Source organism: Eubalaena glacialis, chromosome 8 (genome assembly GCF_028564815.1).
Source record: "Eubalaena glacialis isolate mEubGla1 chromosome 8, mEubGla1.1.hap2.+ XY, whole genome shotgun sequence".
Taxonomy (NCBI): domain Eukaryota; kingdom Metazoa; phylum Chordata; class Mammalia; order Artiodactyla; family Balaenidae; genus Eubalaena; species Eubalaena glacialis.
In genome coordinates this window covers 107,053,007-107,079,567 of record NC_083723.1, presented here as the reverse complement: position 1 = coordinate 107,079,567, position 26,561 = coordinate 107,053,007, and the positions used below count along the sequence as shown (strand labels likewise).

Sequence of the window (26,561 nt, the reverse complement as noted above, 5' to 3'; positions counted from 1 at the left end):
GGAGCAGGGGAGAACTTGGTGCTTTGGAGGATTTGAGAGGTCATCAGTATGGCCTGAGAGGTAGGAAGGGACCAGGTTGTGCAGGACTTTGGAGGCCTTCTAAGATTTGGGATTATATCCTAATAGCAGTGGGAAGCTGTTGAAAAGTTTTTAGGTGGGAAGTGACATGATAAGTTTGCATTGGTGGAAAAAACTACCTGTGCTGCAGTGTCATGGTGAATCGATTGGAGGCGGCAAGAGTGGGAAAAAACAACTCCAATTTAGGCAAAAAGAGAGTATCTGTAAAATAGTGAGACTGAGATATTTACAGTTTTCTTATAAAAAAATAGAATTGAGAATATCCTCTACTTAGCAGAATTTGCTTTGAGCTTACCAGGTTTCTCAGCACCTGCGAAGAGAGCATTTTCTTGTTAAAAATAATATCAACACAGAAGAGTCAGATGAAGATGTCAGTGATTTGAGATTGCTTAACATAAAATGAAACTTTAAAAAAGATTGCAGTAACTTGGTGAAAAATTTCAAATAATAAACTTTTTTTCCAAACTTTTTTTTCCGGACAAAATACCAGTGACACAATATTAGAGACAGACTCTTTAAGAAAATGGATTAAAGTACTGAATATACACCAAGAATACTTAATCTACTTATGATATTTTAAGTGTTCATATAATATAAAGAAACCTTAAATTTTTTGCTTTAATGTAGCGGATGTACATTATTTTTATTTTTTTTAGAAAAAAACCTGTATAATAAAAACAGTTTATTGATTAATAAATAAATATTTCAAAAGTTCCCCTTTTCACTTTCAAAAGTATCTTAGTTTTTTGATAAATTATGTGATTAGAGATAGAGGATCTCTCCAGTTGAAGGGTCAGACTGGTAAAAAAGCCATCAAGTTACAGTACAGGATGCATATTTTATTGAGCTAATTTAGACTTCCTCCTAAAGAGATTTCTTAAAACAGAAGGGCAGTTGTAATACCAAGTATCGCTATATCAGGTCACCCACAACTCCAGGGCCATGAATTAACTTGTTGTGAGCTCTCACTTAAAAAAAAAAAAAAAAAGAAAAGAAAAGAAGAAACAGAAGTTACTCCCTATCTAGACAAGCCACTCCTGAGAGTTCTATCTTGGTTGTAACTTGAGTTTTCTTTCTCACACTGGCATTTTATTTATGCTTTTCAGGGTGAAAAGAGTTGGGATATTTTATCATCTGGAGTTTCTCTGCCTCGCTGATGATCTAAGCTCAAACCTGCCAGTTTATGGGAGATGATAGAAAACACCCTCTAACATCTGAGTAAGTAGGTGCTGCGGTGTGTTTTGATTTACTGCTTAAAAAAAAAAAGGAAAATTTTATAACTTTAAAGTTTTAAATTATCAGGTACTTTAATTGGGTTCTTTAAATTTTGTTGCTGAATAATGATGTCAATTATTATAATTCCAATAAGTGAATATTTTTAAATAATGGGATTCTGGAAGAAATTAATCCCCTGATGATAAAAAAAAAAGTTAATGAAAACATTTTCCATGCGTAATAGTTTAGCTTTTAAGGAACATATTGAGGACCTAAATGTATATATTAAAAATTTAAGAGCACTCTCCTTAGGGCTTTATTTCACTTTTATATTATGAATGCAAAAATATTGGTAAGACAACTGTTATGAATTTTTAAAATGCAACTCTATATAAAAATTGTATTTTAATACGGAATGTATTTTGGCTAACTTGAAATAAATACTGGTTTGTTTCTTGGAAGTAGAATTTTAAAAGTTCTTTCTATTTGAAAATAAAGATTTTTTTTCCTTATAATATAGATAAGATTACAAAATTTCTCTGGATTTTGACTTTGTTTCTTAATTAAAGAGACTGAGAAAGAAGGGCATTCATTCTTTCTAATTAAAACTTCTGAGTGAAGTTTAAAGAGTTGAGCCAGTCATTTTGATATAAACTGTTTTTCAGAATGAAAGCTACTAGTTCTCTTGTTATATCCATTGAATCTGTTTTGACAAAACTAGGAAACGATGAGGCTGTACCAGGGCCTTTTTTGGAATGCTGAGGTGAATACAATTAATAAATACACAAGATGCTTCCCACTACAGTGGGGTTATTTAATTTTGGTCTGTATCTGAGCTGTTCAGTATAGTAGCCAATAGTAGCTGTTGACGTTTGAAATGTGGCTGGTCCCAGTTGAGATGTGCTGTGCATAAAATACACACCACATTTCAAGACTTAGTATGAAAAAAAGACTAAATATTTTATTAATAATTTTTGTATGAATCATGTTGAAATGATAATATTTTGGATATATTGAGTGAAACAAAATATTATTACAATTAATTTCACATGTTTTCTTTTACTTTTTTTTTTAATGTGGCTGCTAGATAATTGTAAATTACTTGTGGCTTACATTATATTTCCAGTGGACAGAACTGGCCTGTTGTATATGATCAACATGCTTAGTCATCCATTACTCAACATTCTGTAAGCCTTGACCCTTCTGGGCTGTGTATGGATCAATTAATATAAATCTATATTGTTTTAAGAATATGATTCTTTGATTCATCAAATATTTACTGAGTACCTGCTATGTGCCAGACAGTCTTCTAGGTACTGGTGTTACAGTAGTGAACAAAATAAACAAAACTTCCTGCCTTCATGGAGTTCACATTCCATTAGTGAAACTAGACTAAAAACATAAATAAGTAAAACATATAATCTATTTGAAGGCAATAAGTGCTTTGGAGAAAATGCAAGGGAGGGGTTCAATTCTAAATAGATTGTTCAGGGAAGGCCTCACTGAATAGGTGTTATTTGAGCAAAGACTTGAAGAAGGTGAGAGAAAGAGCCCTGTAGATATTTGGGGGAAGAGTGTTCTAGGCAGAGGGAATAGCAGGAGTGTGCCTGGCTTGTTTGAATTGTGGGAGGCGAGGTGATTGATTGGAGGGAAGTGAGTGATGGGGAGAGAAGATGAAAGGTAATGGATGGTAACATCATGTGAGCACTGGTTATTGTCTATGCAGACACAGAGGTAACCTCCAGGGAACCAGGCCAGAAAACAGAAATAGGAATTTTAAAAACAAAGCAAAGGTATCAGAGGCTACACTTCATGGGGAGAAGACAGATTCTACAGTTTAAGTTCAAGCTACTTACTAAAAGAACCATCAACCCTTAGAAAACTGAGATCTGTCAACTGATGACTGGATGAATAAAATGCAGTATATCCATGTAATGGAATACTATGGGGCAGTAAAAATGAATGAAGTACTGATGCATACTACAACATGCATGAACCTTGAAAACATGCTAAGTGAAAGAAGACAGTCACAAAAGGTCACATATTGTATGATTCCATTTATATGAAATGCCAAGAATATACAAGTCCATTCATATAGCATCCAAAAAACCAAAATACTTTGGAATAAATTTAACAAGAGAACTGTAAGTCCTACATACTGAAAACTACAAAATTTTGTTGAGAGAAATTGAAGTATCCCTAAATAAGTGGGAATAAATGGAAGATTCTGTATTGGTGATGTGGCAGTTTTCTCCAAATTGATCTGGAGGTTCAACGAAGTCATTGCCAAAGTCTCAGACAGGATTTTTGTAGAAATATATTTATAGAAATTGGCAAACAGATTCTAAAATTTATATGGAAATGCAGAAGATCTAGAATAGTCAAAGTAACTTCAAAAAAGAAGAAAGTTGGGAAAAAAAGAAGAAAGTGGAGGACTTATATTACCTGTTTTCAAAACTTATCATAAAGCTATAATAATAAGAACAGTGTAGTATTTGCATATGGATAAACATATAGATCAGTGGAACCAAAATATCTAGAAATAGATACATATGTGGTCAGTTGCTTTTCAACAAAGGTACTAAGGTAATCCTATAGGGACAGCATAGTCCTTTCAGTAAACAGCGCTGCAACAATTGGATTTCCACGTGAAATAAAATGTACCTTGACATTTACCTTACAACATACACAAAAATAACTTAAAATGGATCATAGACCAACATGTAAAGAAGCAAACATAGCAGAAAGTCTTGTGTCCTGGGTTAGACAAAGATTTAGTCAATAGGATATAAAAAGCATGAAGTATAAAAAAAAAGATAAATTGGACTTCATCAGAATTCAAGTTTTACTTTTCAGAAGATACCATTCTTAAGAAAATGAAAAGTCAAGCCACATACTAGGAGAAAATATTTACAAAACGTATGTCTGATAAAGGATTTGTATGTAGAAAAAAAATAAAGAACTCTTAAAATTCAGTCATAAGACAGCAATCCGATTTAAATATGTACAAAAGATTTGAAGAGTCATTTCACAAAAAAAGATATATGAATGGCAAATAAACACAAGAAAAGAGTTTAAACATCATTAGTCATTAGGGAAATGCAAATTAAAGCCATAATGATATATTGCTGCACACCCACTATAATGGCTAAAATTAAAAAGACTAACAATCCGTGTGTTGGCAAGGATGTGGAGAAACCAGAATCCTCACACATTGCTGATTGGAATATAAAATGGTACAGGTATGTTGGAAAGCAGTTTGGCAGTTTCTTAAAAAGTTCAACATACACTTACCAAATTATCTAACAATTCCATTCCTATAAATATATTGTCAGGAGAAATAACAGCATATGTCCATACAAAGACTTGTATACAGTGTTCATAGAAGCTTTATTTGTGATTGCCAAAAACTGGAAATAATGTAAGTATCCATCAGCAGATGAATATATAAATCCATACACTGGAATGCTGTTCAACAATGAAAAGGATTGGACTATTCATATATACAATGGCATGGATGAATCTCAAAATAATTATGCTGTATGAAAAAAAGCCAGATTCCCCCCGCCCCCAAGTGCCATACTGTCTGATTCCATTTAATTGAAATTCTAGAAAATGCAAACGAATCTGTAGTGACAGAGAGCAGATCCATGGTTGCCTGAGGATGGCTCGGGAGAGGAGGGAGAGAAGGATTCCAAAGGAAGGGGCACAACGAAACACTGGGGTGATGTATATATTCATTATCTTGATTATGCATAGTAGCTTCATGGGTGTATACATACATCAGAATTCATCAAATTGTATACTTAAATATGTGCAGTTTATTGTATATCAGTTACACCTCAATAAGGTTGTAAAAAAATTATGTCCATTCAAAAACCAAGCATATGTTCATAGCAGCTTATTCACAGTAGACAAAAACTGGAAACAATCCAAATCCATCAGCTGGTGAATGGATAAACAAAATGTGTGATATCCACACAGTGGAATATTATTCAGTCATGAAAAAGAATGAACTCCTAATTCATGCTACATAGTACAACATGGATGAACCTCAGAAACATTATGCCGGTTGAAAGAAGCCAGAAACAAAGGGACTGTATGTTGTATAATGCTATTTATATGAAATGTTAAGAAAAGGCAAAATCATGGATTAGATCAGTGGTTGCCTGGGGCCAGAGGTGGAAGCAGAGTTTGGTTGTAAACAGGTAGGAGGGAGCTGTTGGGATGATGGAAGTATTTTTATTGACAGTCGTGCGGCTGTTTATGTATAAACTTACTGAAACTCTTCTGATTGTACCATTAAAATGGATGACTTTCATGGCATATAAATTATACCTCAATAAAGCCATTAAAAATGGGTGGCCACTCAAAATTTTGAATCCTCTTTAAGAGGACCGTTCAAGAAATGGGACAGTATTGCTGATTTCATTGTACTCTATTGCTTTGGAATACTTTGGTGAGACCTATTGAATTAATTTCTATGTCAGATGTTCTTTGAATTCTAATTGTGAAACAGAAATCATTATTAGTTGTCTTTCCCAGAATTTAGTGACCAGTAACAGCTGCATTTCCCTTGCACGTGAACATTGATTTAGAATGATTGGCTTTATGTTTAACAACTATTAACACCCCCCTGGCCAGAAGAAATGGTAGTTTCTTAGATTGATAGTCTATTCGTGCACAGTAGTTCAAACGTGTAGGTTACCCTCCACCTCTCAGTTCTTCACGAAGGAAACTGATGACAGCTTAACGCCTTTGCATTTTTACATGCAGAGAAGCACACCCTTCTAGGTGCCCACCCACCTGTCCCCAACACCATATATGTGGAGACAGCAAGTAATCTGGACATAAGGTCCTTGGGAATGGGAGGTCGAGTGCAACCGAGAGAGCTCCCCTGGAGCACTTTCCAGCTGGGTCTGGCCATGTTCTGCACCAGAGTACGAATCAAGATCTCTGGGGAGACTGAATTTTTACTTCCTTAGATAAAATCAGAAAATGACCTAATTTTAATGAAAAAATTAACAACTCTAGAACATCTTGCCTGTGATTCTGCCTAAGTCTATTCAAATAGAAAAAATTTATTCTGGAAACAACCCAATTCTTTACCTGAAATTCATTCAGCCATTTTCCCAAATAAAGTACCAGTTATTTAACCAAATTTTTCTTTTTCTTTTTTTTCCTCCCACGCCCCCCCCCCCAAAGCAAATCCTTTATTCGACAAAGATTTATGGAACACTCATCTTTGTCAAGCACACCAAAGATAAGACATACCTACAAGGATAAAAGAAGCATGGAATTGAGGGTGGGGGCCTGATGATATGTAACCTGCCTCCTTGGAAGGAGGGGCGTTCAGAGAGAGGTTGGGGAAGCTTTGGAGCAGGGAATGTAGAAAGCTGAGATTTGGAGGATGAACAGGACTTGGCTGTTAGCCAGATTGTCGGATGTGTGGCGGGGGGAGTTGCGAGGACCTTAAAGCTGTGGCATTGGGTTTAAAGAAGAGAGAATAGGGTCAAGAGATGCAATGAGTCTGAGTGACGTGACTTTGTGACTGGCAGAATTTGAAGAATGTAGGAGAAAAAGACATCAAGGATTAGTTCAGCTTTGCCGTTGGCCATCTCAACAAGTGGTGATACCATTCACACCAGGTGAGAATACAAGACACCCAGGAGGTTTATTTGTTTTGATTGTTGCTTTGGGAAACCAATAATTCACTCTAGAGGTTTTATCAGAGGAGTGCAGCTATTTGCATACACCTGATTGAACTTTAAAGATGCCCCTCTGTGACCCATCATCCACTGGGGGAACACACATGGAGCATTAGGGAGGAAAGTGAAAACTAACGTGGTCTTGGGGGTGTCTGTGTTTGTTCATTATCTCGGGCTGTAGTGGATCTCATGTTTACAGGTAAAATCACTGTTGAAAACTTCAGGGCAATTACAGAGTGGAATGATTCTTGGACATGAAAACCTATCACGTTTAAGAATTTAGTAATTCCTTTTTATTACTTTTAGCTACTTGACCTCTTGTCTCCACATTTTTATCATATATAAAGTACATTCTTTATACTTCTTTGGTACAAAGAAGATTAAAAGGGTAACTTGTAGAAAAGACTGCTCCATCCTTTATATGTATTAGCTCATTTAACTTTTAAAATAACCCTGTAAAGGAGGCACTTTTAATCCTATTAATTCTTGATAAAGATTAATAATAAAAGTATTTGGAAGTCAACAGGTTTAAAAATTTTTGATATGCCTAAACACAAGGCATAAATTCTTATTCATATCCATTGACATTAGCATGTAAATGAGGATGACAAATTATTATTTTGGAAATTCTAATCATTTCTACCTTGTCCTTTTGAAAGAAGTACACTGGTAACAAATAGATCCATGATACACAAAATAATACTCTATACTTTTTGAGGATATTGAAAAATAATTTGGAAAATAACTCCTCTTCCTTCTGAAAATTTTTGCCCACTCTGCACTTTCCTGTCTTTTTTAATGATCATGAATATATTACATTAAGCCAAAGATACTATGTAAACGGTTGCTTTGAAACTACGTAAAACAGAAGTTAAAATTAGGTTTTACTTACTGCTTCCAACTTATCTTTTAATAATATGTGGTCAGATCCTGCTTTAAATGTACTCTTGGTTGAGGTACCTTGAGGAAGTAAGTTGCTTGACCTCAGTGAGGCTGTTTCCTTGTCTATAAAACACAGGCAATGAGGTACGTGCTCCAGTGCTGTGAAACTCAGAAATAACTTCTTGGGCATGAGTGCCAGCGTAAGCAGGCAGTTTTCTTTTGTGCCACAAGAGGGCGTGCCTGTGTTGTTGCTAACCTGAGCTGAGGCCTGAATTCCTTTGCAAGATGTGGCTGAAAAGTTAGGGACGAGTAGATTGCTGGGAAAATGTGAAAGAAAAAGATTTTTTTGACAGTGTCAAGGGAAAGAGGTACTCGAAACATAAAGTGGTATAAAGGGAAGGATTGTGAATAAGATCCCTTTAAGATGTGAAAACTTTCGTGACATAGATCATTACAGATTTCCATTGCCAGTCAACAACCCTTTTTTCTTTTTTTGCCTCTAAGAAGTTTTATTTATTTATTTTGTTTTCCTCCTTCTTTGCAAATGTGTTTATAAATCGGTTATATCAAACAAATATAGAACCCAAAGTTTAGTTTCTTAGTAGTGGTCTTGAGTGATTAATGTTGGTTAAAGATAAGTTGGATTGTTTGTTCTCAGTGCCTTGGATATGTACAAAATCTGTTTGCCCCAAATTAGGAAAATTTGAATTTTTTCATCCTGCCTCCCTCCATGGACTTTTTTCCTTTTGTTTGAGTTTCTGAGTTCTTTGATGTTTTGCTGTCATACATAGCTCAGAAAGTTGGGTGGGGGACAAGGAAGAACATTGTTCTGTGAACCAACCCTAGGGACGTGGAACTAATTTTAATATACAGTGAAATCTTTACAATTGACAAGATCAGAGCTATACAAATACAGTGACACTGGCAGTTGTGGAATTTTTCTGATAAATTTAGGGAAATCATTTCATCTCAGCTATGTGACTGTTTCATGTGAATGTGTTCTTTGATTTAAATTATCCAGGTAATCCCTTTATTTTGCTAGTATTTTTTATTATAAATACAAAAATCATGAGCATGTTGTGTTTTACATAACTGTAATTATACTTTTAACACTTTTTGTATTGGAAAATGTTCTGAATTAATGATCCATAGGCATCTCCTTTTACTCTGAATCCTACTTTTAGAAGTTTTCTCTGGGGTTTGTTCCTGGTAGTAAACACTGTCCGAGTTCAGAGTCAGACTGCCCAGGTTCAAATTATTGTGCTGCTGTGTTTGAAATGTGACAAAAGCAAAGTTAGCCTTATAATTTCTCTCTCATTTGAATCCGATAGTTTCTTGAACAGGAGAAAGAGAAGTGGAAATACTGTAGAAAATGATGCACTTTATCTGTGTGGCAGCCAATTTCAAACGATCTTCCTGGTACACTCTAACGAGTTAAAAACATGTTAAATACTTTGAGATTGCAACATTTTAAAAAGAAAGAATATAAAAGAAAAAAGAACTCTGTAGCTCTGCTTTCTTTGCTTTCACCATGAAATGTGATCTTGTTTCAAAATGTGGGAACACCCGGTGATAAACTCTTGTCCACATGAATGTCATCTCTCTTCTTTATTTTGGTAAAAAGAAGGTAGAGAATAGCTGATAGAGGGGCAAGCTGTTCCTTTAAAGTTACTTTTAAAAATAATGGAATATTTCAAGCATATAAAAAAAGCATAAGGAATAGTATATAATTAAAGTGTTATGTAAATAGTAGAACACTATGTGTGTTCTTCCTAAGCCTGTCTCCTTTTCTACCTTACAGAGGTAACTACCCTGAATTTGGTGTTTATCATTCTCTTGAATGTTTTTACGCTTTTATTACATATGGATGTATTCCTAAACGTAGATAGAATTGTGGTACCTGTTTTTTTTTTTTACACTCTTAACAAATTTCTTAAGTGTTCAGTACATTACTAACTGTAACTGTGTTGTCCAGCAGAGCTCTAGAACTTTTTCATCTTGCACAACTGAAACTATACACACTAAAACAGCAACTCCCATTTCCCCTGACAACCATCATCCTACTTGGAACTTCTATGAGTTTGCATACCTTAGGTACTGCATACAAATGGAAATCATGCAGTATTTGTCTTTCTGTGACTGGCTTATTTCACTTAGCATAATGTCCGCAAGGTCCATCCATGTTGTCCCATATGACAGGATTTCCTTCTTTTTTAGGGTTGATTAATATTTTATTACACATTTTCTTTATCCCTTCATCCATCAATGGACATTTAGGTTGTTTCCACCTGTTAGCTGCAGTAAATATGGGAGTGCAAATATCTCTTTGAGATCCTGATTTCAGTTGTTTTGGATAAATATCCAGATGTGGAATTGCTGGATCATATGGTAGTTCTATTTTTAATATTTTAAGGAACCTCCATACTGTTTTCCATACCAGCTGCACCATTTTACATTCCCAGCAACAGTGCACGAGGGTTCCAATTTCTTCACATCCTTACCAACACTTGCTTTTTTTGGGGGGGTGTGGGTGTGTGTGTGTGTTTTTAATAATAGCTATTCTGACAGGTGTAAGGTGACATCTCATTGTGCATTTGCATTTCCCTGAAGATTAGTGATGTTGAGCATCTTTTCATATACCTGTTGGCCATGTGTATGTCTTCTTTGGGGAAAAGCCTATTCAAGTCCTTTGCACATTTTTAATCATTTAACTTATTTATTTATCTATTTGTGTATCTATTTATTTATGCTATTGAGTTGTAGCAGTCCTTAAATATCATGGATATTAACCCTTTATCAGATATGTGGTCTGTAAATATTTTCCCTCAAACTGTAGATACTCCTTTTCACTCTGTTAGATTGTTTGCTGTGCAAAAGCTTTTTAGTTTAATGTACAGATATTTGTCTATTTTTGGTTTTGTTGCAAGACCAGTGTCATGAAGCTTTTCCCCTATGTTTTCTCCTAGGAGTTTTACAGTTTTGGGTCTTAATGTTTAAGTCTAATCCATTTTGAGTCGACTTTTGTATATAGCATAAGATAAGGGTCCAATTTCATTCTTTTGCATGTGGATATCCAGTTTTCCCAAAATCATTTATTGAAGAGATTGTCTTTTCCCTTTTGTGTATTCTTGGCACCCTTATTGAAGATCTACTGACCTATATGCGTGGATTTATTTCTGGGTTCTTTCTTCTGTTCCATTGGTCAACGTGTCTGTCTTTATGCCAGTACCAGTTTGAGAAGAATTAGCTTTAATACTTCTTTAACTATTTGATAGAATTCACCAGTGACCATTGGTCCTGGGCTTTTCTTTGTTGGGAAGTTTTTGACTACTGATTCAGCCTCCTTAACACTATTCAGATTTGGTCTTCTTCATGATTTGGTCTTGGTGGGCTGTAGGTTTCTAGGAATTTTTCTGTTTCTTCTGTGTTATCCAGTTTGTTGATATATAATTATTCATTGCAGTCTCTTACAGTCCTTTTTGTTTCTGCTGCATCAGTTGTTATGTTTCCTCTTTCATTTCTGATTTTATTTATTTGAGTTTTCTTTTTTTCTTAGTCTAGCTAAATGTTTTGTCAGTTTTGCTGATTTTTTTCAAAAAGCCAACTCTTTCGTTAATTGTTTCCTATTGATTTTCTGCTCTCTATTTTGTTTATTTCTGCTCTAATCTTTATTATTTCCTTCCTTCTGCCAACTTTGGGCTTAGTTTGTTCTTGTTTTTCTAGTTCCCTGAGGTATAGGTATAAGTTTAGCTTGTTTATATGGGATCTTTATTCTTTTCTAATGTAGGTGTTTACCACTATAAACTTCCCTCTTAGTATTGATTTTATTATATCCCATAAATTTCAGTACATTGTGTTTTTGTTTTTGTTTTTGTTTGTCTCAAGATATTTCTAATTTCCCCTTTGATCTCTTCTATGACCTGTTGGTTGTTCAAGACTGTGTTAATTTCCACATGCTTGTGAATTTTCCAGTTTTTCTTCTGCTATTGATTTCTAGTTTTGTTCCATTGTGGTCAGAACAAATACTTGGTATGATTTCAGTCTTCTTAAATTTGTGTGGTACATGTTTTCAAACAAGATATAAATTGTATCTGTTGAAAGGAGAGTTCCAAGGAAAGCAGACTCTGAGAAGGAGATTAACAGGCAGGAGGTTTATTAAGGAGATTTTAGGATTAACACCTGTGAGAGAGAAGGACATGGGATTGGGCAGAGAGAGAGAAATTAGGCTGCAGTGCAGTCACAGGAAAGGCCTTAGCCGATTCCAGAGGGAGCACTGAAGGTGGGATAGCCCTTCAGAATTGTCCTAAATTGGGGTGAGGAGCCGAGCATTTGTAGCCTCACTATGACCAGTTATTCGGTATAGGCTGCCCCCGGAGAGGGGACCTGACTTTGACAAGGTGACTCTTTTCAGCTGAGGGCTGTCAGCCTGCAGCACTCCCAGTAGCTGGGGGAATAAGCCCTTCATCGTTAAAGGGAGACCTAAGCAGCACATCTCAGCATCACTTAGTACATATCATGTGCATCATCAGAGCTTGCCTTTTTGGTCCAATATTATGTTTTTGAGATTTACTCATGCTAATATCTATAGGTGTAGTCACTCATTTAATTTGTTTTTACAGTATTCTGTTTTATAAATACGTCATCTTTTTAAAATACATTTTCCTATCAACAGACATTGTAAGTTTTGCAATTTTTTCACTATTGAAAAATGTGGCTGTGAGCATTTTTTTGTATCTCCTTAGTGCATGTACTTAGTTCATCTGGGGTATATAACCAGAAAATTCCTGGGTCTAGAATGTGCACCACTTCAAACTGAGTAACTGTAATGAAACTGCTCTCTACAGTGCTTGTCCCTTGCTCCGTATCCTCACAAACACTTGGCATTGTCAGATTTTAATTTTGTTGTTTGATGGGTATAAAATGGTATCTCACTGTGGTTTTAATAAAAATTTTGTTGATTACTAGTGATATTGAGAATGTATGTGTTTATTAACTACTTGAGCGTCTTCAGTGAAGTGTGTATAATATGCCAGTCATGTGCCCCCTTTTCCTATTGGTTTCCTTTTCTTATTAATTTAAACAATCTTTATATATTTTTCTTACCCCTTCTTTGCTGTCTATATGTGTACAGTTATCTTCTCCTGGTTTTGGGCTTGATCATTCACTTTTTAAATAATGTTTTTTGTTGAATAGGAGTTTCCTTTTATGCAGTCAAATTTAATCAGTCCTTTTCGCATTGTTTCTTTGTGTCTTATTTGAAAAATTCTTCCTTAGGCTGAGGTCATATAAAAATATTTTCCTCTGTTTTCTACTAAAAGTTTTAAAGTTTTGCTTTTCACAGGTTCACCTGCAATCCATCTAAAATGGAGTTGTGTGTATATTGTGAGGTGTAGTTGGCTCATTTTATTTTCCCGTGGACAGCCAGTTTTCCTAGCAGCATTTATCAATGGTGCATCTTTTCTCCACTGATGTGCAGTGCCATCTTGCCACGTCAAGTTTCCATCTATATAGGTCTTTTTTGTTTTATTGGGGTTTTTTTCTTGCTTCAGTTCTACACTTTCTTTATGATATCTTTATTTCTTTATTGTATCTTATTGTCTGGTAGGGTAAATCCTCCCTTCTCCTTGTTCTTCTTTAAAATTGTCCCTACTTTTTGCCTTTTGTCTGACATGCATTTTAGACTTACATGAAGAATCTTCCTTGGACTGAGTTCATGCATTGACTTTATAGATTAATTTGAGGAGTCTTGACATCTTTGCAGAATAGGTGTTTCCTGTCAATGTCATCTTTAATATCTATATCTAGGTATTTGTACTGCACACATAATTTTTATACCTTACCTTTTTACTAAATACGGACATTTTGCATGTTAATAAATACATTCCTTAATCAACAGTTTAAGGTCTACGTAACCATCCATTTATTTAATCATGCCCCTGTTGACATTCAGGTTAACACAGTTCACAATGATTATTCTTGAACTTACATCTTTCCCATCACTAAATTATGTATAAATATTCACCTGTGTTTTATTCTTGTAATGCCAGGCTGTTATATAGTTAAACATTTATCTGGAATAGATTCAGATGTAAGATGTGAGAAAAACATCTAACTTACCGCATGGGGTTGGCCGTATTCACATACTTTGTCCTTTTGGTCTGACTTTGCCCTTTTTGTTTCACCGTCAAGGAACCATCAGTAGTGCCCATACCGCGATAGACATTTGAGTAAATGAACCAATTTTTAATATTTGTTGTATTTTCGGGCATGTTACTCTTCCATGGGTCCGTCTGTTGATTCCAGATATATACCACACTGTCTTAACTACGAGAACTGTTAGAACACCCTTCTTCATCAGCAGCAGCACTATTACTATTTTTCAGATTTGTCTGGGATATTTCTACATCATTTCTCTTTCAGATAAACTTTAAATAGTTGGTCACTTTCCCTCTAGAACTGTTACGATTTTGATTGACAGTGTGTTAGTTTTCTGAAAAAAATTTAGTCATTTGTATTTTAATTTTCTGGCCTAACGAGTACTGCATATTCATCCAGCTTATGGATTCTGGAACTTTTTGGTTAGAGAAGATAAATCCCCAGATTTCTTTTTCGATTAAAATTCAAGGCAATGAAGGAAATCCATCGCAGCAAACGGAGTCATGCCACGTGATTATTCTGTAGACCAGTGTCTTTCTACGTTGAGCAGCACTTCAGGGGCCTCCCCTCCCCCCTGCAGAACATGGCTCCCACGGGACCATGTGTCCTGGCTGGACAGGTTCTTGAAACTAGAGTTGTGTACTCCTTGGCCAGAAAAGTCTTTTAATGGTCTTCCTCCTACAAATCTTTAAAGGAATTCTGTGCCCCCCCCCCTTCTCTGATTTACCTTTTTTATGGTAAGGAAATAGGACACAGAGCCTGTAGGGTATGGGAGGGAAGCCTGCATAACTCTTTTTCACACCTGCTTGGATTCTGGCAGTGGTACTTGCTAAGTGAAGGCTAGAGGCTGGTTTGTCGTGTGTTTTCACAGAGCACTGATGGCTCCAGGCCAACCCATTTAGCCTTTGTCTTTTTTTCTTGCATAAAATTGCCTGTTTTTCACTTCAAATGGGGGTGTTAGGCACTCAGAGATGTCTGTTCCTGTTTCACATGCACACCATCTGTGGTCCCTGGCATCTTAGGTTCCCAAATTGGCCGAAGTCGGTCAGCATACAGAGTGGCCGGGGTCCTAGCCTGTGTTTGTCCCTGTTGGTGCAAGCCAGTGCTGCAGCACCCACCTGAAGCACCAGGCATTGGTGCCGTGGACGGAGTTTTTAAAAGTTTGAATAAACTATTTATTTAGAATACTTTTAGAAAAGTTGCAAAGATAGTACAGAGAGTTCCCATACATCCCCCACCCAGTTACCCCAGTTGATAACTCTTACCTTATCATATTTGTCACAATTAAGGAACAAACATTGGTACATTAGTATTAACTAATTAAAATCCACATTTTATTCAGACTTCACTAGTTTTTCCGTAATTCCCTTTTTCTGTTCCAGGATCCACCCAGGATATCATATTACATCTTGTCATCATGTCTTCTTAAGTTCCTCTGGTCTGTGACAGTTTCTTAGATTTTCCTTGTTTTTGATGACGTCAGTTTTGAGGAATACTGGTGAGATGTTCTGTAGAACGTTCCTCAGTTCAGATATCTCTCATGTTTTTCTGATTATTAGCCTGGGGTTGTGGGGTTTTAAGAGGAAGACCACAGAGGTGAAGTGACATTCTTATCACATTGTGTGCAGGGAGCATGCCATCATCATGACTAACCCCTGATGATGCTGACCTTGGTCACCTGGCCAGGGTAGTGTTTGATCACCTGGCCAGGGTAGTGTTTGCAAGGTTCCTCCACTGTAAACGTATTCTCCCTGCCCCACCCCTTAGCATACTCTACTCTTTGGAAGCAAGTCAGTAAGCAGAGTGTAGTCCCAATTTAAGAGACTTGTTAATTGTCCTATCTGTCTGGACCCTGTTATATTTAAACCATGCCTATTATTTTTTGTACTATTTTTTGTACTTTGTGTTTAAAGCCTTAAGAATAAATAAAAACTGCCTAGGCCTAAAGAGGACTTGAAGTAGTTAGTAACTATGTTTCTCCCAGTCTTTGTATATTTGCTTTATTGGTTTTATTTAAAAATCTTCATATCCTGTGTGCTACATCCTCGTACCACGTGGGCTACTCCGTTCGAACCTTAGGAGTTCACATTACAGATTGCTTGTTGTGTTGTTTGTGGGGTGAAATTCTCAATTAATTTGATTTTTTTTGTCTGATTAGTTTTTTGAACTCAACTCAAATGACTTTACATTTTCGCTTCAAGTCCATTTCTAAAGAAGAATGAAAGAAGAATATTTTATTGTTTTGGCATATAATAGGAATGTTCTTGAAATGATATATAGAAATTGTTCATCAAATCATCATTGTATGTGCTCTTGAGGAACGTACTATTTCAAAAAAAACCCTGTAATAAGTTTGTGATGCAAAAATGACTGACTTTGCAAATCCACATTTGCAGACACTTCATTTCATCCATAGGTGCGCACGTTTCATTAAGGTGGACTGGTTAAAGTGTGTTTTCAGAACATTAGAACTTCATGTTCCTTCTTCTTACGATTGTGAACTTAAGAAATTGTTTTGAGTGTGTCAGAGGATTTTGTCTTTAAGTCCATCTTAGAATCCAGTACTAGAAGGGAAAGTTCAAAAAGTACATTTTAAGGGGGCTTTTGTTCACTTCATGGTCAACTCGGTATGACAGCTCAAAAACAGAATAATGTTTTTAATCAACGGCAGGGGAAGTCCTTTCCCTGGCCCCTCAATTCTACTTTCAGTCAGTCAAAAGAGTCTTAGATTCATGTGGGGAATTCCCGCGTGTTCTATAATAAGTCTCTTTAGAAGCTTTCATATATGTGTGGAATGGAGGACAGTACTGCATACGTTTTCTATCTGTTGTGTGAGTGCTGTTCAGCGTACTGGTACTGTGTTTTAATATTACTCATTCTTTTTTCTAAGTATAGATGTGCAAGAATGAGAAAGGCTGAGCTTTATAAAATGAAATAGAAAAAATTAATTTGTTCTCAGGCCGGTTAAAGGCCCGTTAAATGTAAGATCTTTGGATATACGCTGGCTCTTTTTTCTGCAATAAGTAAAGAAAACTCTACAGAGCTTTGGAGACAGGAGGCCCCGTCAGCTGCCTTTCGCTGCACGAACCAGCCCCTCTCTGGTTAGCTGCAGGCTCTCCTGTCCTTCATGCTCAGAGTCAGGCAGATTTTTACTGCTCAGATCTGGCAGGTATGTGTCCTGCAGTTACCGTCAGGTCAGATTCCTAAGGACTAGAAGTGCTCTTCAAAAAGATATTAAATGTTGAGCCATTTTGGGGAAACTCTACCAGGTTGAAGATCCATGACACACCATAGGTAATTGGTATACTCTGAGGAAGGCAGTCAGAGAACGTGTGTGTGGGCCACCTGCGCTGTGCTGCACTTTCCCGAGCTGCGTGGGCGAAGCCGTGGCTTCTGGGGGGACAGGGTTATGTTTACACTCCCGTTGACTCCATTACCTTGTCCCGCCAGGGACATGTGAGAACCCCAGCAGCAAACAGGAGGCGGCCGTCCACTCCACCACTCTGCACGCGCACTTGCAAAAACGATTTAGTACTGAATGGAAGTTGTCTTCGATAAGAGGAAATCTCATAATTGGTACACAGGAGGCAGGGTGCCTGGGCGTCCTCTGCCTCGTCCTCCATGCCGTGCCCGGGCCTCGGTGGGGTTTGTTGTTGGGGAAAGAGCTATGGAGTATTGTGGGAGGTGGGCATGGAACAGAGGCTGTCTTTCCCTTAGGCATTTACAAGTCCTCCCAGCCCCATCCAAAAGCCAACCAGCAGTAAACAACAACAACAACAACAAAAGTTTCTCCTGAGTTTTCCTGGTGCTTCCGCAGGTCTTTATATCTCAAAACCCTACTTAACATATTTTCACGAAAAACTGAATTTTGGTGTTCCTATGCCAGGAAGATTCCATCTGTGAGGGTGCCTTGAAACTGTTACCCATCTTCTATTGCCCCCCTTTTTATTTTGCTTCTCCTCTAAGATCCCCTGTGGTTTTCCTCTGGTTGCGAAACTTTGGGGAATTGTGCCTTTGAACCGCCTCCTGCTGAGCTGTCTGTGCGCTCCAGCGGACTTGGGACAGTCCTTACTGTCCTTACGTGCCTGCTCTGAGCAGGTCTGCTGGAGAGCGCTGCATGGGCTGCCTTGTGGAGCCCAGCCCCCCTCGGTCCAGAACCACACTGCATCTCAGGGGCGGTTTTGAAGCTGCACAGTGAATACCTCTTGCAGTAAAAATTTTTTTTCAGCTTCATCTCTCTCCTACATTCATTCATTCAACAAACATTTATTACGTGCTCATTTTGAACCAGTCTCTGTGATGAGGTGGGAGATAACAGAAATAAAAAGGCACAGCACTGTCTTCAGTAAGCTTCCAGTCTAGGGAGATAAGTAGAGTGCAGTGTGGTAACAGCTCTGCTATAGAAGCGCCTGGGAAGGCCTGCAGTCCAGACACTCATGGCAGATGGTTCTGGAGAAACTGACAGATGACCTAGGTTTGGGAGGCTGGAAGATGGCGGAGAAGACGGGGGTTATGGTAAAGGAAGGAGAGTGAGAGCCAGGGGATATGTAGGCTCTGGAGGTGCTCCTGGGGGAGGTTGCTGCCTATTCAAAGGCCTATAGAGTCTAGAGACTGAGGAACATGCTGGAAACTGCAGGGTGTTAGGACCTGCTTGAGGTTAGTGTTTGTTAAAGAAAACTTCTCAGACAGTTGAGTTATGAGCACGTGCCAGCGTTTTATTACAGTTTTGCAATGCAAGGAAGAGACCCATGGTAGGTGTATTCAGAGAGTCACTCTTGGTAGGAAGAATGATTAAATCATCATTGAAAAGAACGTCTGGTTATAAATCCTTAGACTCTGATAGTTGACAGTCAACTGGGTGGGTGGTAGTGAGTTCCCTAGAACAAACCTTAATCTTCTTAAAGTTCATTAGAAAGTTGCACAGAAAAAAGCATTTTACCTGGAATGCTGTTGATGTCTTTTCACTAGGATGTTGTGAATTTTACAGTAGGCAATTTGGTTCTGTTCCAGACCAGGTTTGGGGCAGTTTTTCTTTTATAGGTTCAAGGTCACAGTGGAGCGCCCTCGAGTTTTCAGGGATCTGCTGGTGAAGAGCTTTGTAACCTAAGCTGAGGAGAGTTTGGATTTTTATCCTGAGGGCAATAGGGAGTCGGTGAGGGAATCTTCAACCCCACCCATCAGTGTGGGGAGGGGATTAGATTAGCTGCAGTGTGAGGCTGGAGCAGCAGGGGTGGAAGTTAGTAGAGCATTTTAACTATCCAGGGGAAAAATGAGAGCTTTGAGTTCAGTCTGTCTCCTCCTTAGCCCCCTTCCTCCCCAGCCCCTCCACCTGGAGCAGCTCTGAGACAGAAGCATAGCTGGGGGGTGGAGATGGGAATTAGCAGTTGCTTTTCCTCCAGAAGAGTCGGTTTTAACTTTTTAAATTTAAGTGAACATTTTTCTTACCACAATAAAAGAAAAGATGGTTATGTTAGGATGAAGGTGAAAAGATTTTAGAGGAAGAGCTCAGGGAGGAGAGCCGAGACCCTTCCAGTGGGAGGTGGGCCCCGTCTGTCTCCAGCCCTGGGCCTGGTCCCCCACGCTCTCCTTCCAGGCCTGGTCCATCTCTGTCCTGAGACACCAGAAGCAGTGTCAGAACCCAGGGTATCACCTGGACTTGGCCTCGGCCTTGAGGCTGTTCTCAGCATTTCTGCCCTAATACGCTGTAATTACATAAGGTTCTGTCCTTCCTCAGAAACCTGCAGGCTGAACCTACTACTTCAGCCTGCTTCAGTGCATCTGCTGTGGTTAAAATAGAACCTTCAGAAGTGCCCTTGCCCCAGGTTGCATACCTGTTGGCATGTGACGATCTGCGCTGTGTTTTCTTGTCACTATTTAATGATGTCACGGTGTCATTCTGTGCACAGGTGTAGCTAAGTTGCAAGAATTCTCAGGGAACCTGAACTTGGGCTAGGTCTCAGTGGTTTGTGGGGTCGTACCCCTGTAACCGGATTCTTCTTTGACAGGTGTCTCTGTGGTCTTACTGTTCCAGTGTTTTCTCTGTTCTCTCTTATTATAATGTTTAATCACTGTGTTGTTAACATACTGCCATAAAAATAACCCTCCATAACTACCTGCTATAAATTGTACAGGCATATTTGAGAATACGCACTTCTTTTTTAAACTTGATGTGAATAGGGACTTGCCCTTAACTTTTATTCCTGTTAGAAACGTATATTCAAAATAAATAATAATTCTCCTTTTTTAAAATTGTCATCCAGGTTGCAAAAATATCTGCCTCTAAGAACTCAGGAGGACCTACTTGGTGGGAGCAAAGGTAGTGAGTCATACCTGCAAGCTTGGAAACGAGAGTTCGCTTGCGCCTCTTCATCCAGTTGGGACGTTTCCTAGGCAACCATTTATGCAGCAATTAAAAGATGAGTTAAGAGGTATGTACTTGGACATTTTAATCCTCAGATGCAATCCCTGTCAGATTGAAAACCTCAGTTTTCATTTTTTTCATTTAAGATAAGTAAATAAAAATGCTTAATACTTAATTATAGAAAAACACACTATTAAGATATGTGTATGTTTTGTGCTGTGTCTTTTTTTTTTTTAACATCTTTATTGGAGTATAATTGCTTTACAGTGTTGTGTTAATTTCTGCTGTATAACAAAGTGAATCAGCTATACATATACATATATTCCCATATCTCTTCCCTCTTGCATCTCCCTCCCTCCCACCCTCCCCATCCCACCCCTCTAGGTGGTCACAAAGCACCGAGCTGATCTCCCTGTGCTATGCGGTTGCTTCCCACTAGCTATCTGTTTTACATTTAATAGTGTATATGTGTCAATTGTGCTGTATCTTCTTGATGCTCTTTCTCTGATGGGAGTGTTTGTATATATTAATGCTGGCTTATTTGGGAAAGCAGAATAGAAGGTTACTGCTTGAAGTGATTTCATTTAGCTGTGAAGTTATTTGGAAAAGCAGATAATCTTCTCACATGCCTGTATCTGAGTTTGTTATTATCAGAATATCAGTATGGGGACCAGGGAAGTCTATTAATCATTTGTTTCTTCTTTCAATGTTCACTCTTAAATTTATATCTCTCCTTATGTGTTAGTTGTTTCAGTCTCCCTTAGATGGTTGCTGAAGTGTAATGCTCTGTGGCTTGAGGGAAAATGTGGAAGGGAGTGAGGGACTCTTCCACCAAGTAGACACAACCTCGGTTTGCTAAAGATTTTCCTCCAACTCTTCACTCTCATCCTTCTTAAATAGGTTTCTACTTGGGTGTCCATGAGGATATGATAAATATTTCTCTTCCTCTGTGAAACACTAACGCTCCCAGGCTTTCTTTAACATGGACTCGCACTAATCAAAACTACAATGAGATATCGTCTCACACCGGTCAGAATGGCCGTCATCAAAAAATCTACAAACAATAAATGCTGGAGAGGGTGTGGAGAAGAGAGAACCCTCTTGCACCGTTGGTGGGAATGTAAGTTGATACAGCCACTATGGAGAGCAGTATGGAGGTTCCTTAAAAAACTAAAAATAGAACTACCATACGACCCAGCAATCTCACTACTGGGCATACACCCTGAGAAAACCATAATTCAAAAAGAGTCATGTACCACAATGTTCATTGCAGCTCTGTTTACAATAGCCAGGACATGGAAGCAACCAGTGTCCATCAACAGATGAATGGATAAAGAAGATGTGGCACATATATACAGTGGAATATTACTTAGCCATAAAAAACAACGAAACTGAGTTATTTGTAGTGAGGTGGATGGACCTAGAGACTGTCATACAGAGTGAAGTAAGTCAGAAAGAGAAAAACAAATACCGTATGCTAACACATATATATGGAATCTAAAAAAAGAAAATGGTCAGAAGAGCCTAGGGGCAAGATGGGAATAAAGATGCAGACCTACTAGAGAATGGACTTGAGGATACGGGGAGGGGGAAGGGGAAGCTGGGACAAAGTGAGAGAGTGACATGGACATATATACACTACCAAATGTAAAATAGATAGCTAGTGGGAAGCAGCCGCATAGCACAGGGAGATCAGCTCGGTGCTTTGTGACCACCTAGAGGGGTGGGGTAGGGAGGGTGGGAGGGAGGGAGATGCAAGAGGGAAGAGATATGGGGACATATGTATATGTATAGCTGATTCACTTTGTTATAAAGCAGAAACTGACACACCATTGGAAAGCAATTATACTCTAATAAAGATGTTAAAATAAAAATTAAAAACAAAAACAAAACATGGACTTGCACTAAATTCCATCTTAATGAATAAGGTGGCTTCTTTTCATGCGCCAGTGAAAGAGGAAAGTCCTACTAGTTATACGACAGGCTCGTTTTCAGTAGTGTCAGAGATAATCTGAAGAGAACCATAATATTAAATCATTAGCGGTGCTAATTTTAAATAGGGCTATGCTGTGATCCTAGATCAGGTGTTCTGTAGAAATGTTAAACCCAAGATGAAATCTAGCGATTGGCTGTTTTCTAACTGGAGACTGAGAGAAGCCACCTCCCCACTCTGAGGGCCTGAGGGCTTGATGAACGTTTTCAACTTTTAGCCACAATAATTTGAATTTTCTTTTGGATACCTCAGTCGATTCCCTTCTATCGCCAGCAACTTTGAGACTCTTACTGCAGAAATGTGACAGATTAAGTAGGTGAACTTCGTTGTTATGGTTTTTTATCTCCTCCCTGGGTACCTAGATCTGTGGAAGAAATTTTAACAAATCCCTGGTCTAGAGTCAAGCCTCTGAACTCTTTTTTTTTTTTTCCTATATTGAAAGTGAAAATTTACTAATTCTTAGAGTCAAAATGTATCTAAGCTACTTAATTCTTAAGTCCATTTTGACAATGACCTTTTAGTGGTACTGATGATGCAATTCTACCCTTAATATTAACTTCTTTCATTTAATTACATATTTGAAATGTCAGGCTGTAGTTCACGAGCTTCCTTAAGTTATTTTTACACTGGGGTTATAAATAAGATAATACTTTGGCTTATTATTTTTAGTGACTTTTATCTGTGACTTTTTATCTGTGACTTATTATCTGTGACTTTTTTTGTGAAATAAAAATTGATTTATCAATTGATTCATGGCATTCCTTCACTGAATGTCTCCTATTTGCCGGTCACTGTATTAGGTGCTGGAGATAACAAAGATTAAGACCTAGTCTCTTACTTTAAAGGTGCTAACAAGTACACAAGGAGAGACGCATAAATACATATTGTTATAAGAATAGCAAACACTTCCGTAGCACTTACTATATGCCAGGCACTGTTCTGAGTGCTTTCTAGGCATTAACTTTAACTCATGAATTGATAAAAAAAGCCCTATGATGTTCTTACTATTATTTTCTCTATTTTACATACAAACAAATTAGGGCCCGGAGAAGTTATAAAGGTCATAAAGGTCCAAGGTCATAAAGCTTGTTTTGGTTGACAGTCGAATGTAGTTAAGTGCAGAAACAGAGCTGCCTATGGAATGCTCTGGCAGAACCGGGGAGCATCCAGCTGGGGAAATGGGGAATGGAGATGTATCAGTGACATTTTCCCAAAGGAGACAATCCCTGAACAAGTGGGGTGGAAGAGCCAAATTTCTCTTTGAAATATTTATTAACATAAATGCTGCATCATAAATGAGTTTATAGGTCAAATCAGTGACAAATACTGGAAGATGAGGAGATAGTAAAAATATACCAGATCCCTGCATCTTCAATTTAAATGACAAAGAAAAAGATTTCCAATTTTGAGGCAAACGCTTATTTTCAATTGGTATAAAGTACGGTAAAAACTTGGCATTTAAAAAATCTAATAGAAATGTTAATTTACTTATACTCTGTGAGCATGTGGGATAAATGTGTGATCCTTTTGAAGATTCTAAAATGAATGCCCAATCACTGAAGATTTTATCTTGGGAAACCTGTAGTAATCTAATAGTCTACTACTAGTATTTATTTGTGTAAACGCAGGGGAAAGATTGGTTTACATCTTTCAGATTAAAAATTGGCAGAACTACCTGATTAGGTAAGTTAGTTTCATCATTACAGAGATGAAAAACTATTCGGAAGGTGGGCTGGTGGCACCCATGCCTGGCCTGGCTGTGCTGCGTCTTTGCTTTTCCACCTTCCTGTCCATCCCCTACTTTTCTGAGCATCAGCTGTGTGTTTAACCATCCTTCTGCCCCCCACCCCCCTATAAGTCTTATCTGCTGACTTCCTCATTCCTCCCACTCATCACTGATGACTGCCTCATTGTTCTCCACCCTGCCCCAGCTTCACGGGATGACCCACCTCCTTCCCTGACTGCATGGGTTTTGGGGCTTGTCTTCACCAGTGATCTCCCCAACTCCCCTCAGTTCCCCACTTCCTAGACCTTGTCTACTCATGGCTCAGATCAGTAAGTCAGAAATTCCCTCCTTGACCACATCCTCCTCTCCATCCACCTTGTCCCACAGAGTTACACCCTCTGCCTCTCCTCTGATCTCACTGAGACCTCCCTAATCGGTGGACTCCTTTGCTCTGTACTTAGCCATTAGTTCCTTCCTGTCTTTATTTCCCTCCTTATCCACGTAGAATCCGTGGTCCAGGTTTTAAGTCACTCTCTTGCCAAAAGCTTACACCTCCTGACCTTTTTGTCCTTTTGCTTGCATCCAGGCTGCTGAGCAGTGTTGGAGTGAATCATACGATGAGGTAGATTGGTATCTGTTTGCATAAATTGAGGTGTTGCCCAACACTGCACAGCACTTGCATGATTCTGGTTAACTGTCCTTCTCGTTCTTTGTGGTGCCTGTTCCTAAGCTAGTCCAGTCCTCAAACTCATGATCCTTCCCTCCCCACTTACTCTCGTCAGCTGAGAGTGAGCCGAGTTCCTGCAGTGGAACTCTCTGTCCCACCTGCCACGGAGCCTTCTCTGGTCCTGATGACCTCCTGGTTTTTCATCCACCTTTTATACTGTCTTAATCGTCTTTGTAGGTTTCATTTCCATCAGACTGACTTCTGTGACAAGACGAGTACAGACATCTGTTTTCTCTCCTAAGTACAGTAAAACATTTTTGTGCTTCTGTCCTTTGCCTTCTGCTGGAATTTATTGGAGGGTGGCAGGCCCCTGGCTTTCTTGTGCTGTGTGTGTGTGAGCACTCACGTGGGCCACAGACCTTCATTCTGTGACCTTAGCCAGATGCAGTGCCAAGCCTCACACAGGAACCACCTCCCTCGGCTGCTGGATGGTTCTGTGCTCTGCAGAGATAGTCCCCTAGGGTTTATTTTGCATATATGCAGTGGAAAATTTGATTGGCATCTTTCAGATTAGAAATGGGCAGGAATTTCGTAGATAGATCAGTTTTATTATTACAGTGTTCTAAAAGCGTTGTCTTCAGCATGGCTCACCTTTGCAGATTATCGAGGTGCAGTGAGGTGAGGGATTTGGCCCGCACTTCTGCCAAGTCAGCCTCAGCTCTGTTCTCGTCTACGCCTCCGTGTGCTGATTCTCTGATCCGCTGTTGGAGGATTGCTGCCCACTCTCCTGCTGCTCCTCGGCTCCTCGCTTCTCTCGTTTTCTCCCCCTTCTCTTCTTTTGTCATCTCTTTGGTTGGCTTTCACATAAAAACGGGAACATTGAGTAGACATTATTCACTGATTTATTAATTATTTCATTCCAGAGCCGGCATTCAGGGCTGCAAAGCTTATGAGCATGACATAGTACTGCCCTTGTGGTGATCATAGGGAGAAACATCTAAATGTGACATTCCAGTATATTATAATAAAGACTATTAAAGTCTGTGCTGAGCGTTATATTTATGTAATTTCATACAGTCTTTAAAAACATCCTGTTTTTTTCATACCACCTTTATTCAGTTTATGGTGCATTTGTTATCACTGTGATTCTCAGGTGTAACATATTCTCACCAAAATATTTTATCTGCCCCACTGTTACCGTCTAAGGCCAACTTCAGACTTATGCCTTGACATACTTCACCACAAGCCTGATACCTTCAGTGCCTTATGTCTTAAAGAGAAAAAAGATAGGTTATCTGTCGCAGAGGGTATATCAGAACCCCTTTCAGATGACTGAAGATGATAGTTCAGTCCAGTTTTATGTGTCACAGGCAGCTGGGAACTAGCCCCTCTGCCTCCTGCTGAGGAGCCTGAGCTGCTTCTGTCCTGTGCACGGATGTGCCCTGGCCTTCACTTCTTTGCGGAGGGCTCCTGTGTCCCGACGTCATAGTTCCTCCCCTCTCTCCCAACTCAACTCCTTTTGTTTTTATTATTTTACTCTAGAGAAGCAACTCACTGATTATTCTGAGAGACTGTTCTGTAAGAACTAGTTATTAATTTGTTCAGTAGACGTTTATTGAGCATTACTACCAGCCAGGCACCACTCTTGAGTGCTGGGGACAGATTAGGGCACAAAGTAACACCTCTGCCCACTTGGAGCTTTTGTTCTGGTGTGGGAGGCTCCCAGGAAACCAATAAACATGCGTTGTGAAGCCAGATGGTGGTTGATCCTGGGA

The 26,561-nt window shown here is 38.6% G+C and overlaps 1 long non-coding RNA gene across 2 annotated transcripts in view; it reads left to right on the top strand.

Moving 5' to 3' along the window:
* Positions 1 to 26,561, top strand: part of LOC133096464 (uncharacterized) — a 196,216-nt gene that overhangs the window by 46,681 nt on the left and 122,974 nt on the right. For both annotated transcript variants that reach the window (XR_009701781.1, XR_009701782.1), the window contains exons 2-3: positions 1,185 to 1,296; positions 20,300 to 20,467. This is a non-coding gene — a long non-coding RNA (uncharacterized LOC133096464). The remainder of the gene's footprint in view (positions 1 to 1,184; positions 1,297 to 20,299; positions 20,468 to 26,561) is intronic.